This window comes from Ambystoma mexicanum, chromosome 11, assembly GCF_040938575.1.
Source record: "Ambystoma mexicanum isolate Mex_15411 chromosome 11, UKY_AmexF1_1, whole genome shotgun sequence".
In the NCBI taxonomy this organism is placed as follows: Eukaryota; Metazoa; Chordata; class Amphibia; order Caudata; family Ambystomatidae; genus Ambystoma; species Ambystoma mexicanum.
In genome coordinates this window covers 898539855-898552327 of record NC_090934.1, presented here as the reverse complement: position 1 = coordinate 898552327, position 12473 = coordinate 898539855, and the positions used below count along the sequence as shown (strand labels likewise).

Below are 12473 nucleotides of genomic sequence, written 5' to 3'. Positions count from 1 at the left end.
CTTTCTTGGCGATCCGATCACCCCCATGACTGAGAGTATATGAAGTGACATTGGGAAAGGGTGAGATGCCTGTGTCCACCGGATCATTGTAGTGCTGATGCCAAACAAAAAATGCCACCCTTTGCTCTTCCCACCATCTCATTTTTCTTATAACTGTAGGTAAGAGTTTTGAGAGGATTACGGCAAACACACTAACTGGTGAAGATCTCATTATTCCATTGTTTGTTTTGCCTTCATTCCTCTACATGTTCTTAGATATTCCTGTGCCATGGCCTCAATCTTTCTCTAGAAAGTTGCACATCCTTCTTTTGAAGTTAGACTGAATGGGGGAATGGGGAAGAGGACTGTCATGATGGATTTCCAAAACAGCCCTTGATGGAGGATTTTGGGAGGCCACCAAATGTTGCTGAACAGAGAAGATACTGAGAGTTTAGCCAAACCCAATCAACGTAAGGTAGCAGAGCAGCAAGGCTTAGTTTCATGGTGTGAGAGTGGCCTACGGCTACATGAGTCAATACAGAGTCCATACAGAAAAACACCAATAATTCTAGTTTGACAGGTAAGAATAGAAATATCTAACAGTTTATTAGGCCTTTAAAATACACACCAAGCAAGTAAAACCGTTAGTCAAATATTGTTACAGCAACACTAATAAGCAGATTTATACATTAACCCTCACGAGAAATAGAATGATATTTGATTCAATGACTAGTGAAACACAGGTAAGTACTCAGACGCATTAGAAATAGAACAATTCAGGATAATCATATAACAGCTTTCCTAAATCTTATAAAGTGCAACCGTCAAATGTTTTGGGGCAGTGTGCGCAAAGGTCACCAGTTCCAAATTAGATACTTCACAGGTAGCTTTATGAAGAGATTGACAATGCCCTTGGTTATGATTCCTAAAAGTCAAAAAGTTAGATAAAGTTCAGATAAGTAAATTCACTCAATCCCAGTCCATAGGAAAGTCATAGGAAATGATCCTTGACAAGGCCTCGACTGACCAAAGTGAAGAAAGAGTTATTTCGGGGCATGCCTTTATGCCCATTAGGCCCTATGGAGGATGGGGGTGGGGGAAGAAACAGGTGGGTTAACTTACCCACTCACTCTGATTTCTCCAGTGACCACGGCTGGATTTTCTGGAATCCTTATTTGGGCACACAGTTCTGTGTTTGCTCCCGTTGAAGAAGGCCCAGGGGTCGTGGGTGCAGAGGTCACTTTTAGATGCCAGATTTAGTTTCATCAGTTACAGTGTTTAGGATTTGGCTGCAGAAATCTTCCAGTAGAACACCTAAACTAAGACAGATGAAGATTTCTGTGGGGCTGACCACCTCAGGACACCTCTGGGGATCAAAGAAAGAGTGTTGCAACGGGAGTCACCAATGTCAGGCATGCAATCTTCAATGGCCAAACAAAGAAGTAGGCTCAGCACACCTTACCTTCATGCAAGACGGCTGAAAATACAGGAGAAGGCTGCTTGTAGCACACGTTGAAGATCCTTGAAGTATGCAGTCGGAGTGGCAGCGGCTGCAGCAAGGTAGCCCAAGAGAGAGCTGGTCAGTCTACCATTTGACCCACAAACACTTACGAAGGCTCAGAAGGCACAGATCCTTCAACAGGGGTCATAACGGGTTGTTCCAACTTGTCCATGTGTCAGAGTACCACCGTGGGTACCCCTGAGCTCAGGCAGTAGGACTTCACTGAGACAGCACTGGAGCAAATTCTGGTCAGTTTAATGTGGCATCATCGGTCGTCAGTGGGCTGCACTTCTTTGTAGAGATCTTAGCCCCAATGATGATCAGTTGAATAGCTGCAGGAGCACTCCTTTTATCCAAGGTTTGGGTTGGGACCATGCCTAAGCCCACCAAAGGTAAGGATCTGCATCATTCAAACAGACAGTGCCTATCCAATCATGGTAGCCACTGGCCAAACCATTGGCACAGCAACAGACATTCAGGCACCAGGGATGCGGATTGGGACTAGACAGTTCCAGCTACCTCTTCTGGCCACATATGCAAACCACCCCTTAGCCTTCAAAAGATATAGATTGCCCGGGAAAGGGCATTCCATGCAAGGCATTTGCTGACCGGAGAAGGCAGAAAGAAGTCCAAAGAATAATTTGGTCCAAGAACAAGCGAAAGACCTTGTGGCACAGCGATCGTGGGATACAAGCTACCATTTGTAGCCGGTCGCGGGAAATGCAAAAGTGTACAAGCAAAATATCAAGAACAGTAATAATATCACTGCTGTCACCAGCTTGTCTTGGGCACACTGTAAATGCAACCAAAAAGCCATGACATGAAAAAATATGAGGATCCAAAGAAATTCTAACTGCACTTCCCTCTCTGCAGATGTGTGCAATTATATAAAAAAAAAATAACACATTCACAATGAGAGATATGGTCCTCATTACAAGTTTGGCCCTGTAGGAAAAAATGGTGGTAATTCCTTAACGCCACTTTTCCCGCAATGCCAAATTATAATTTTTGGCAGATTTACTGTCGGTGTAATTACCGCTCAGTAAATCTGCCAATTTTCAGAGCAAAAGCGTTGAATTCAACTCCACCTCAAATCAGCAGATTTATCACACAGTGATTCCTCTGATGGTAAATCCACCAAATATGGGGAATGACCACAACTTATAATACCTTGGTAACTCCTCAGGACCAAGTGGTGGTCACTGTAATTGAGTTCTGCTATATTTCGGTGGATTTACTGCTCTCAGTGCTGATAATCTTAGAGACTAAGCAGTTTCCCAATAGCAATGAGCAAACAGGCAAGGAAAGTAAAGCATAAGACTTTCTTTACCTCCTAAAAGTCAGGGCAGGGCTAAAAACAAGACAAAAAGCAAGGATGTCCCATGAAAGTCTATGGAGGGAAAGCAGCAAACATCTTTCCTAACATGGAGTTTGACATCATCCGCGCACTTGGTAGTCTAGTAATACCAGATTGTGAAGTATACTACCTGTTTGAAGATGCTCAATTGCTCTCCTTTTGGTATTCTCCTTGTCAGCATCCACCTGATGTTAGTGTTGAGGGTGCTGTCAATGCTCTCACTTCTCTTAAATCAGGTGCTCTGCAGAGATTAGTTCATAATTCCAATTAGATCAACATAGCAGCATGCAAATGTAGAGCCTCAGCCAAGCTGGAACAATCATCAATTTGTTCACTCCTTTCAGTGGTTAGCACAGTGGGGTCAGAAATCACCTTTAAAAAGGTATTTTGTTCAAGGATCACTAATCGTGCTCGTCATGTCCTGGAGGTTGATTTACTGATAGGACATTTCTCTCCTTTGACTCCTTCAACATATTTGGTGAAGATTCAGCGTTATCTGTATCCATATATTTTAGGCATCGCTATATGATATAAAAAAAACTGCATCTCCCTCATTTATTGCAGAAATTCTTTCTCTAAAGGCCTTAAATTTAACAATAGAAGTTAAATGGGAGAGAAAGTTAGTCTCTGGAATAAACTCGATTGTTCTCAGTGATCTTGTGCAAAATAATGTTGCTTGTAGGCACCAATTGAAGAGGGACCTTTACGTGACCATACCTGATGAACACACAACCTTTAAATGTGGTCAAATAAAACAGGTTTGTTTCAACTATCATTCATGTTTATCCACCAGACTTATTTTACCCCTTCAAATTTATGTAAATTATACCCTGAAACTTGGCACTCATGTCACAGATCTGATAGATGTTGCAAGGAAGAGGCTGATTTATTACATCTTATCTGGGAATGCTCACCTATAGATAATATCTGCCTGGGAATCTTTCCAACTATTAAGTATATGATCAATGTGTATGTGCCTTCCACTCCATTGGTAGTAATACTAGGTTAGGTAGACTTGGTGCCACAATACTGTAGGAAGCTTGACTACCTTCTACTCTGTGGATGTTTATCATGAAATTTGATGTCTTCTTGTATTTTCTACTTTATCCTGGAAGGCTTGGCTACTTTACCTGACAGCTTCTTGTAAAATATTGGGCCATACTTGGTTGTACTAAGTAGCAAAGCAAAATTCATTCTTTTAAGACTTCTGTAGACATTTGTGATGCAGAGGAAATTCAATTTTGATTTAAAAGTGTACTTTTTCTCTCAATTGCCCTCTATTAGCTTCTGTTGAGGATTTTGCACTTGATGTTGTTATGGAGGTTCAGAGGTATTTCAGCCACATTACACTCATCCTATTGTTGAATAATTTGTTCAAACTACATGAGTTCATCTTCCCTTCAATGGTGTACATGTTATGATCCCACTCGGGAACTTGATCATGTATCACCAGTATCATGTTCATCACATTGCAAAATGTATGTTGTGAAGGGTTATTGAATAGTGTGACGTCCATCGGCCATTTTATTTTATTTTTTATGTGCTTGGTTTATTTACAAACCTTTCATAAAACATAATAATTTAAAAAACAAGAAATTAAATTAAAGCTAAATCAAAATGATATCACGCAACGTAACAGCCGAAGCACTATGTCACATCATGCAATGTCTGACATCATAGTGTGACGTCCATCAGCCATATTATTATAATGTTTTAATTTGTGCTCGCTTTACTTACAAACCTTTTATAAAAACATAACAATTGTAAAAACGAGCAGTTTAAACAGAGATACATACAATCAAAGTTCTATACAGTCAACATTATATTAATAAATATTAAAAAAACACTGAGTTCAGATTTCATAAGCTGAAAGAACACATCGTAGATCCAATTTAGGTAGTTCCATTAAAAACGAATAATTTCCTTATTTATGTTATGTACCCAGTGGAAATTGGGCAGTGAGAAACTCCTGCCACGATTTCATACAATTTGTCTAAAAATCGAAGCAAGCCAGCTACTAATACAATATGGTGGCCCATCACCATCCTATTCTGAAAAACATCTGCAGAGACTGCTGACCACTTATAGACATATTTTTTATTAGATCTTTATTCATTTAGAGAGGGGGAAGAGGTGGTCAAATGTTTTCATTTCTCTTGACAATTTGGGGACTTGCATAATCTGCAATTTCTTAATTGTCTGGCCAGATCCACACGGGGCCAATAAATTCCAAGGTAGGACCATGGTAAATCGAAATCGCATGTATTGTAGCCGCGAAGCAGGAAATGAAATCATGTATTTGGGATAAGTATCCCTTCGCCAGCATAAAGTTGAATATTCTTTGTAGAGTGTTACGTTTTAAAGTAAGTCCCTGGTACGACATTTGTCTCTCTCAAATAATTTAGTTCTAATAAGTGACAGGTTTGTAACCAGGGCCTCCTTATCATAATCCATCTCTTCTAGCATGCACATATTGCTACATATTCGTTTGAGCCAATTTATATAATAATTCAAATGTTAGTAATACAAAGATTTGTCTCTAAAAAACTGTTCAACATTAGTAATTTATCGTATCAGCATTGTCCAAGGTAACATAGCTTAGTGTACTGATATTCTTCTTGTTTCTCCGCTATCATATTCACATTTCATGGAATGTTTAGATGTCATCATTACTTTAGACACACATTAAACGGATCACAATAAATGCAATGTCATATGACTGTTCCATAATTGTACAACAAATCTCAACTAATGTAATATCTCAAGGCAGTTATTCAAAATTACAGTGATTCCTACACTCATGATATTGCTCCCTTTGTTCACTGAACCTTATAGAGAAGATAACAAATACAAGTTTGTATGCAGACACTTAGGTATGTTTGTATCCATGTTTCTGATCCACATTTTTAATAATCCATACACTCCAAATATTACTCACAATATTGGCTCAGCCTAATAGAAAACATGAAAAGTCTAATTAGGTATTCATGCTATTCACAGAAGTTAATTCCCTCCATGAAAGTCTTTCAAATGTGGCAACCTGCTCTACGTCTCTACTGTCAACTCTCGCTCTGCTATTAAACACTCCTCTGATATCTGCCACCTCCCTGATGAACTGGACCTGAATGTCCTTGCTCTCACCGAGACATGGTTCACGGCCAGCTCTGTCACAAGTTTGACACTCTCCTGCACTGACGGCTACAAGATCCTCTCTGAACCACAGAACCAACCATCCCATAGGTGGAGTAGCTCTGATCTTTCTGGAGTGGGTCCCTGCTTCTGTAATTCCTATGCAGGCTTACTCCTCCTTTGAATGCCTGGTCTGCAGGCTCTCTAACTCTCCTGGTCTCTATCTGACTGTGGCCACCATCTACAGGCCACCTGGCCAGATTGCCCTCTTCCTCCCAGAGTGGGCTACCCTCTTCTCTTCTCTCCTTGCCTCTACCTCTCAGCTTCTCCTGCTCAGAGACCTCAGCATCCACCTGAATGCTTCTAAGCCCTCCTCTGGGCTATTCCGCTACCTCTGCGACACTATTTCTCTTTCCGTTATACCCTCTGGTCCGACACACTCTGGCAGGCACACATTGCATGTTCTCATCTCTTCAGACCCCTCTCGAACCCTCTTAACACTTCTTTCTCTTGGACTGACCATTTTCTGCTCTCCTCCCACCTGATGCTCTCCAGTCCCCAAGGCTAAACCCATCACAGCACTGCCACCTACCTTTTCTGTCATTCGGCCCATGAAGTGTGTGCTAGTGGATGCCTTTGCTGCTACTTTCTCTGCTCCTCCCATGCTTGTGGCTGACTAACACTCCGACACAGCCCTCTCTAACCTGTATCTTTCTATATTCAACAATCTGGACGTCCTTGCCCTTGTCTTGGAAATCCATCTAAAACCAACTAAAACCTACCTCCAAGTGCAACTCTTGAAATGACTCTGACCTCGATAACCTGAAACGCAAGTTTAGGGTGGCTGAAAGGAATTGGAGGGCATTGGGCGTATCCTCAGACAAACTGGCCTGCCGCCTGCTCCAAAGGAAATACAGACTCTCTGTCCTGTCCAGAAAGAGAGCTGAAAGAGCTGGCCAATCCTTCTGCAGTCCCCACCTCTCCTGTTCCCTCCCAGGCCTGTGTATGGCTCTGGTTTCTCATTACACCACTAAAACTCAGGACATCCTGTCCTCTTTCTCCTCTTCCTCTCCCTCTACTTCTCTCAGCCCCCTCCGGCCGCCACACCCTCTCCTCCTCCCTTTTCCTCTTTCTCTCCAACTACACCTGATGAGGTTTCTAGACTAGTCTGATCTATGAAAGTGTCATGCAAACAGGAGCTCCCGTGCTCCTCCAGAACCATCAAGGACCACATCGACTCCCCCACTCCAGCTATGTGCAGTTTTTGCAATCACTATTTTGCCACTGGAACGTTCCCCTCTCCTCAAGCACTCCCATGTGCACCCCCTCCTTAAAAAGCCTTCTGCTGATCCTACCTGTCCAGCAAACTATCGCCTGATCTCTATCACTTCTTTCCTGGGCCAACTCATGTAAAAGCGCGCTATGTCCTGGCTTAATCTCCACACTGAATCTGTTGGTTGTCTCCATGACCATAAGAATGGTTTCAGAGCATCAAGAGGGACAGAAATTGCTCTCCTGAACACCCGTGAACATCTGCTCACTAAACTCAATCCAAGCCTTCCTTCTGTCCTTTTCCTCCTTGACCTTTTCTCTGCTTTTGACACGGTCAATCATGCCATCCTGATCAATCGACTTTGTGAGAACCTGTGCATCATGCATCAGGCTTCTGCAGCAGTTGTCCTCCTTCCTCCTGAACCAACCCTCCCAGGTCCACCCTGGGTCCTTTATCTCCACCACCTCTCTCTCCACATGTGGTGTTCCCCAGGGCTCTAAACTCTTACCCTGGCTCTTCAATGTCTACCTGGCCGCTTTGGCCCACCTTATATCTTCCTTATCCTCTAACTTTCAGTGTTATTCAGATGACACTCAGCGCTCTTTCTGGCTCCCTTCATCCTACTTTCCTCTCTCGCTCATTCCTAACTTTCTATCCGTGATTCAGGATTGGTGTGCCTCCAGTGATCTCTGCCTTAATGCCAGTAAGAATAAGATCCTTCTCAATGGGACCCCTGCTCCTGCTTTCCCTCTCTCACTCTGGCCGCTCTCTTTGGGCACTCTTTCTTCGCCTTCCTGTGAAGCATGTGTCATCTTTAACTCCACTCTATCCATCTCTCCTAACATCACAGACCTTGCCAATAAGGCCCACTACCAGATGCTACTCCTCAGAGGTATTCGTCCTTTTGTCACTTTTCACTAGACGCTCACTGTCTCCAGAGCCCTTGTTCTCTCTAGGCTGGACTACTGCAACAGCCTCTTTCTCAATCTGCCTTCCTCTACTCTCGGCTCTCTGCAATTAATCCAGAACAGGACTGCGAGACTTGCCCTTGGCCTTAAGCCCAGGGACTTTATCTCTCCAGCCCTGAAATCACTCCTCTAGCTCCCGGTGGCTGCAAGGATCAAGTTCAAGACCCTCTGCATAGTCCATAAGCAGAGGTGTGGCTATAGCTCTGGGTCTTTTGGTTGTAGCTCCGGATAGAAGCTCAGGGGTTACAACCAAAAGGGCTAGCTAACCCCATGTCCCAACAGTCCCAAAATGAGGGTAGCCCCAGATCTTTTCCAGACCTAGCAACACCCCTATCCATAAGGCTTTCTGGGGCCAGGTCCCGCCCTAGATCCAACTCTCTCTTCTAAAATACCTTCCTTCTCAAGCCCTTCGCTCAGCCACCTATAACTCTCTGACAGTAAGACGCTTCTCCAGGCATAAAATGGGGGACAAGGCTCTCTCCCCTGCAGGTGCCTCCCTCTGGAATGGCCTCCCTGCCCCTCTAAACCTTGAGCCAGACCACCTGAAGTTCCAGAAGCAGTTGAAGACCTTCCTTTTTGCCTCTGCATTCTCGCTCTCTCTCTCCTGCTGACCAACCTGTCTGCTCCGCTTACTGGTGGCCTGGCTATGCTCAGAGACTTGCTGGGTACCAGGCTCCCCCACGACCAGTCACCCCGGCACTGTCTCTGAGGTGACCGCACTCTTAGGGGCTGTAACTGTTCACCCTACAGTCCCCTAACTCTGCGCACTTACCAGGAGCTGCGCTGCCCCAACTGCACTTGCTCAGAGCAATGCTGGCCTGATTGCAATTCCCTGTTCCCGCCCCTTGCACTTCCCCCTTCTCCCTCCCTCCCTAAACTTTGTGTTATCACACTTGCATGATCTGAATGACACAAGTCCTAGTAAGATTGTTTGTTTTGTCCTCCCTCTGTCTTCCCTCCCTTGTATTGTTGCGCCTAGAAACACTTGTGTACAGGTGCATCATAAATGACTCATCATATCATATCATTTGCTAGGAGTACATACATTTTTCTAATACAATAGATTTCTTTTCTTAATATTAATGTGTTTAGATTCCATCCTCTTCTAGCAAATTTTACTTGTTCAGTTGCATTTGCTAACTGTATGTTGTTTTCAAATAAACTACATTGTGATTGGAGATTTCTCACTGTGAGTATGGATGTTAGATGTATCCATATTAGTTTGGCTTTCCTCATGGTCACTCCAACATAATAAATGCTGCATGGGCATCTAATTTTATAAATCACATTATACTTCTGATCACAGAATTTATTTTTAACTCTGCACTTTTTCGTAAGTATTCGAAATGGCCAGAAATTTTAATTCTATTTCTCAGAAAGAGGCTGTATAGGATACTCACAATCGTTCTACAAGGATGAAAGCTATTATCAAGTAGTAAACTGTTTCTATCTATTGGTTTAGAATAAACAGTGGTTTTCAATCCTACATCTGCGCAAAGTATCTCTACGTCGAACAACTGAATATTTGTCCTCTTATGTTGATAAGTGAGGTGGATCATAGAATGTAATTGATTTACATTTAGAAACATTCCTCTAATGAATGCAAAGATTCACTCCTCACTCCAAATATGTCATCGATGAAGATCATATAACATTTCAAGCTAGTGTTTCATAGAATGTCAAAATCTTTTCAGTCTCAAATATGAATGGAAACATGAATGCGTTTTCACATATAGGAGCCATTGCTGACCCCTTTATGACATACCTGATACGTGTGCAATGAATATATCTTCGTATCTAAAGACTGTATTCATCAATATGGTTTCTAGTAGTATCAGTACAAAGAACTTGTCTGCTGAACAACTTTCTGTTTGCAAAAGCAGCCATTCCATCGCAACCATTCCTTCCTCATGTGGAATATTTGTATTGAGACTTACTACATCCATTGTAAATAGAATATGGCTTGAACTAAACCTTGTCTAACTTCTTCAAAAAATTGATTGCATCTCTTATGTAGGTGTTACTAGATTGTATGATCGGTTGCACTACTCTATGCCTCTGGGCATTCTCCTCCTGAAAGATCCAAATGTAGACATCCACCAATATGCAGATACTACTCAGTTTTACTTGAGAGTAAATAGCGTGCATGACATCATTTGTCTCCGCGATTGCCTAGCCATCATCCAGTCTTGCATGTCGTCTGCCTACCTGAAACTTAACCCATCCAAGACTGAATTTGTCCTCATCAGTCTGCTCGCTAAAAAGCAACTTGTCCAACAATGGCTCAATTATATGCATCTAGATCCCAAACTCTCAAACTCAGCAAAATCCTTAAGCATCACAAATAGCCTGGTTCGGAATCCCTACCGTTTGAAAAATCAAACCCTTCCTCCCGCCGCAAGGCTTACGTGGTCTTGCACATTGATGGGGAAAAAACTCTCCTGACCGGGCTCCCAGCTGCCCTAGAAGCAGTCCACCATGCTGCAGCACATCTTATTACGGGAGCATGTAAATGTGACTGAATGACTCCCATCCTATGCCAACGGCATTGGCTTCCACTCCAAAAAAGTATACTGTTCAAGACTGCATGTATCATTTACAAAGCAGTCACGAGTAGCACACCAGCGTAGCTGGCGGCTAAGCTCCACATATCTGGTCGCACACGCTCCTCGCGCAGCAAATCGACCAACCGGCTTGAATCGCAACTAGTCTACAAAGAGAGGACCCGCAAACAATCCTTCTCTTATGATGCACCCACCCTCTGATACTTGATCCCGGTGTCGGCTCGGAATGCCCCCACAATTCTCCAATTTAGCAAATCTCTCAAAACATGGCACTTTCAACAACACCTGACCAAGTACTAATTCTAATGGATGCACATACTGACGCACAGACCTCACAGTACTTTGTTACTGTTAACAGATGCCAGCACAAAGGCAGACTAGCCACACTATGGTCAGCTCTCCGCTGCTCTTGAGCAAGGTCCAAGCTTTAAACAATAAAATACAAATAAAAAAATATACTGAAGAAGCACATTAAAAGTTCAAAATGTGTTCATAACAATTGTTATACTAGAAGAATAATCAACATATAGTGACTTATATCTGTCTACCATAGAAATAGTGGTACACATGTGTATTTGACCAATTTTCAGGAGCAAAAATATGAAATGCAGTGCTATTTCTGTTGTTGAAAATGATATATAAATTGTTCTTCTATTCAATTGAAATATGAAGGGAGTATTTGGTGATTGAGTGTGAATTTGAAATATAAAGATATATATTTTTAAGTTTTGATTTGAGCCGAAATGTGATTAATTAAGGAAGGAAGACTGTGCCGAGAATTAATGTAACTGTGAATCCACATTGAATGTAATGTGGCTGAATTAGCTCTGGTTGCTAAGAGTTTCTGTAGAGCCAAAAGGCCCTTTTTATGTGCACTGAAACATGGTAAATATAAAGAGGGATATCTGAACATATTTCTGTTAGAAACAATTGTGTCCTTCCTAATGAATATTAATCATATACGTGGGTTGAGGGGTATGCCAGATACATTCTAGATAACTCACCTCCCTCTTCATCACAGTCTGCTCCTTGACAAACCATGTGTTGTTCTTTTTCATTCGGGATTTTGACTATTTTAGTCTAAGTGGGACAATACCATCTAGGGTTCATTTGATTATAGAAATAACCACCTATTTGATGGCCTTCACCAGCCGGTAATAGAACCCGCGTTTTGTGCTAATAGCAATAAAAATACAAATCTGGCCCTGCAGCTTCGTTCATCTTGGCTGGGGAAGAGCTGTGGCAGTGTGTGGATATCATGGCCATGGAAGGCATGGCTCCACTTGCAGCATCTGTTCCTGGGCAGTGGGGGACACAAGAGGATGGTTGCAGGGGGGGGGGACAGGCGGTCTGCGGCTGGTGGAAGGCAGGTGTGCCGAGCACTGTAGTTGCTAAGAACCCAGGCTTGGATTGTTAGAGTCAGACTGGGTTTGGGGCAACCTCTTTGGCTGACACTCCCTCCAAGGCAGCTAATTACTCATCTAATTATTACTTTTCTATCAGATCAATTGTTACAGCCTTTTGATGCAAGTGGAATCTCGAACTAAATGGACACAAGTAGTGCTACTATTTGTCATAGTAGGGGGAATAAAATGTCAAACATTTGTCAATCTCGTGTTATTTTGTGCAGGATGTTTCACCTTATCCCACACACCATCCTGAGATAGTTCTCATTTTCTAATATCCCTTGGCCATGGCTTTT

The 12473-nt window shown here is 42.6% G+C and overlaps 1 protein-coding gene across 1 annotated transcript in view; it reads left to right on the top strand.

Annotated features, from left to right (window-relative positions):
• LOC138505062 (mucin-5AC-like) overlaps positions 1 to 12473 on the top strand; it is a 160630-nt gene that overhangs the window by 133566 nt on the left and 14591 nt on the right. The gene's annotated exons all lie outside the window — the stretch shown is intronic.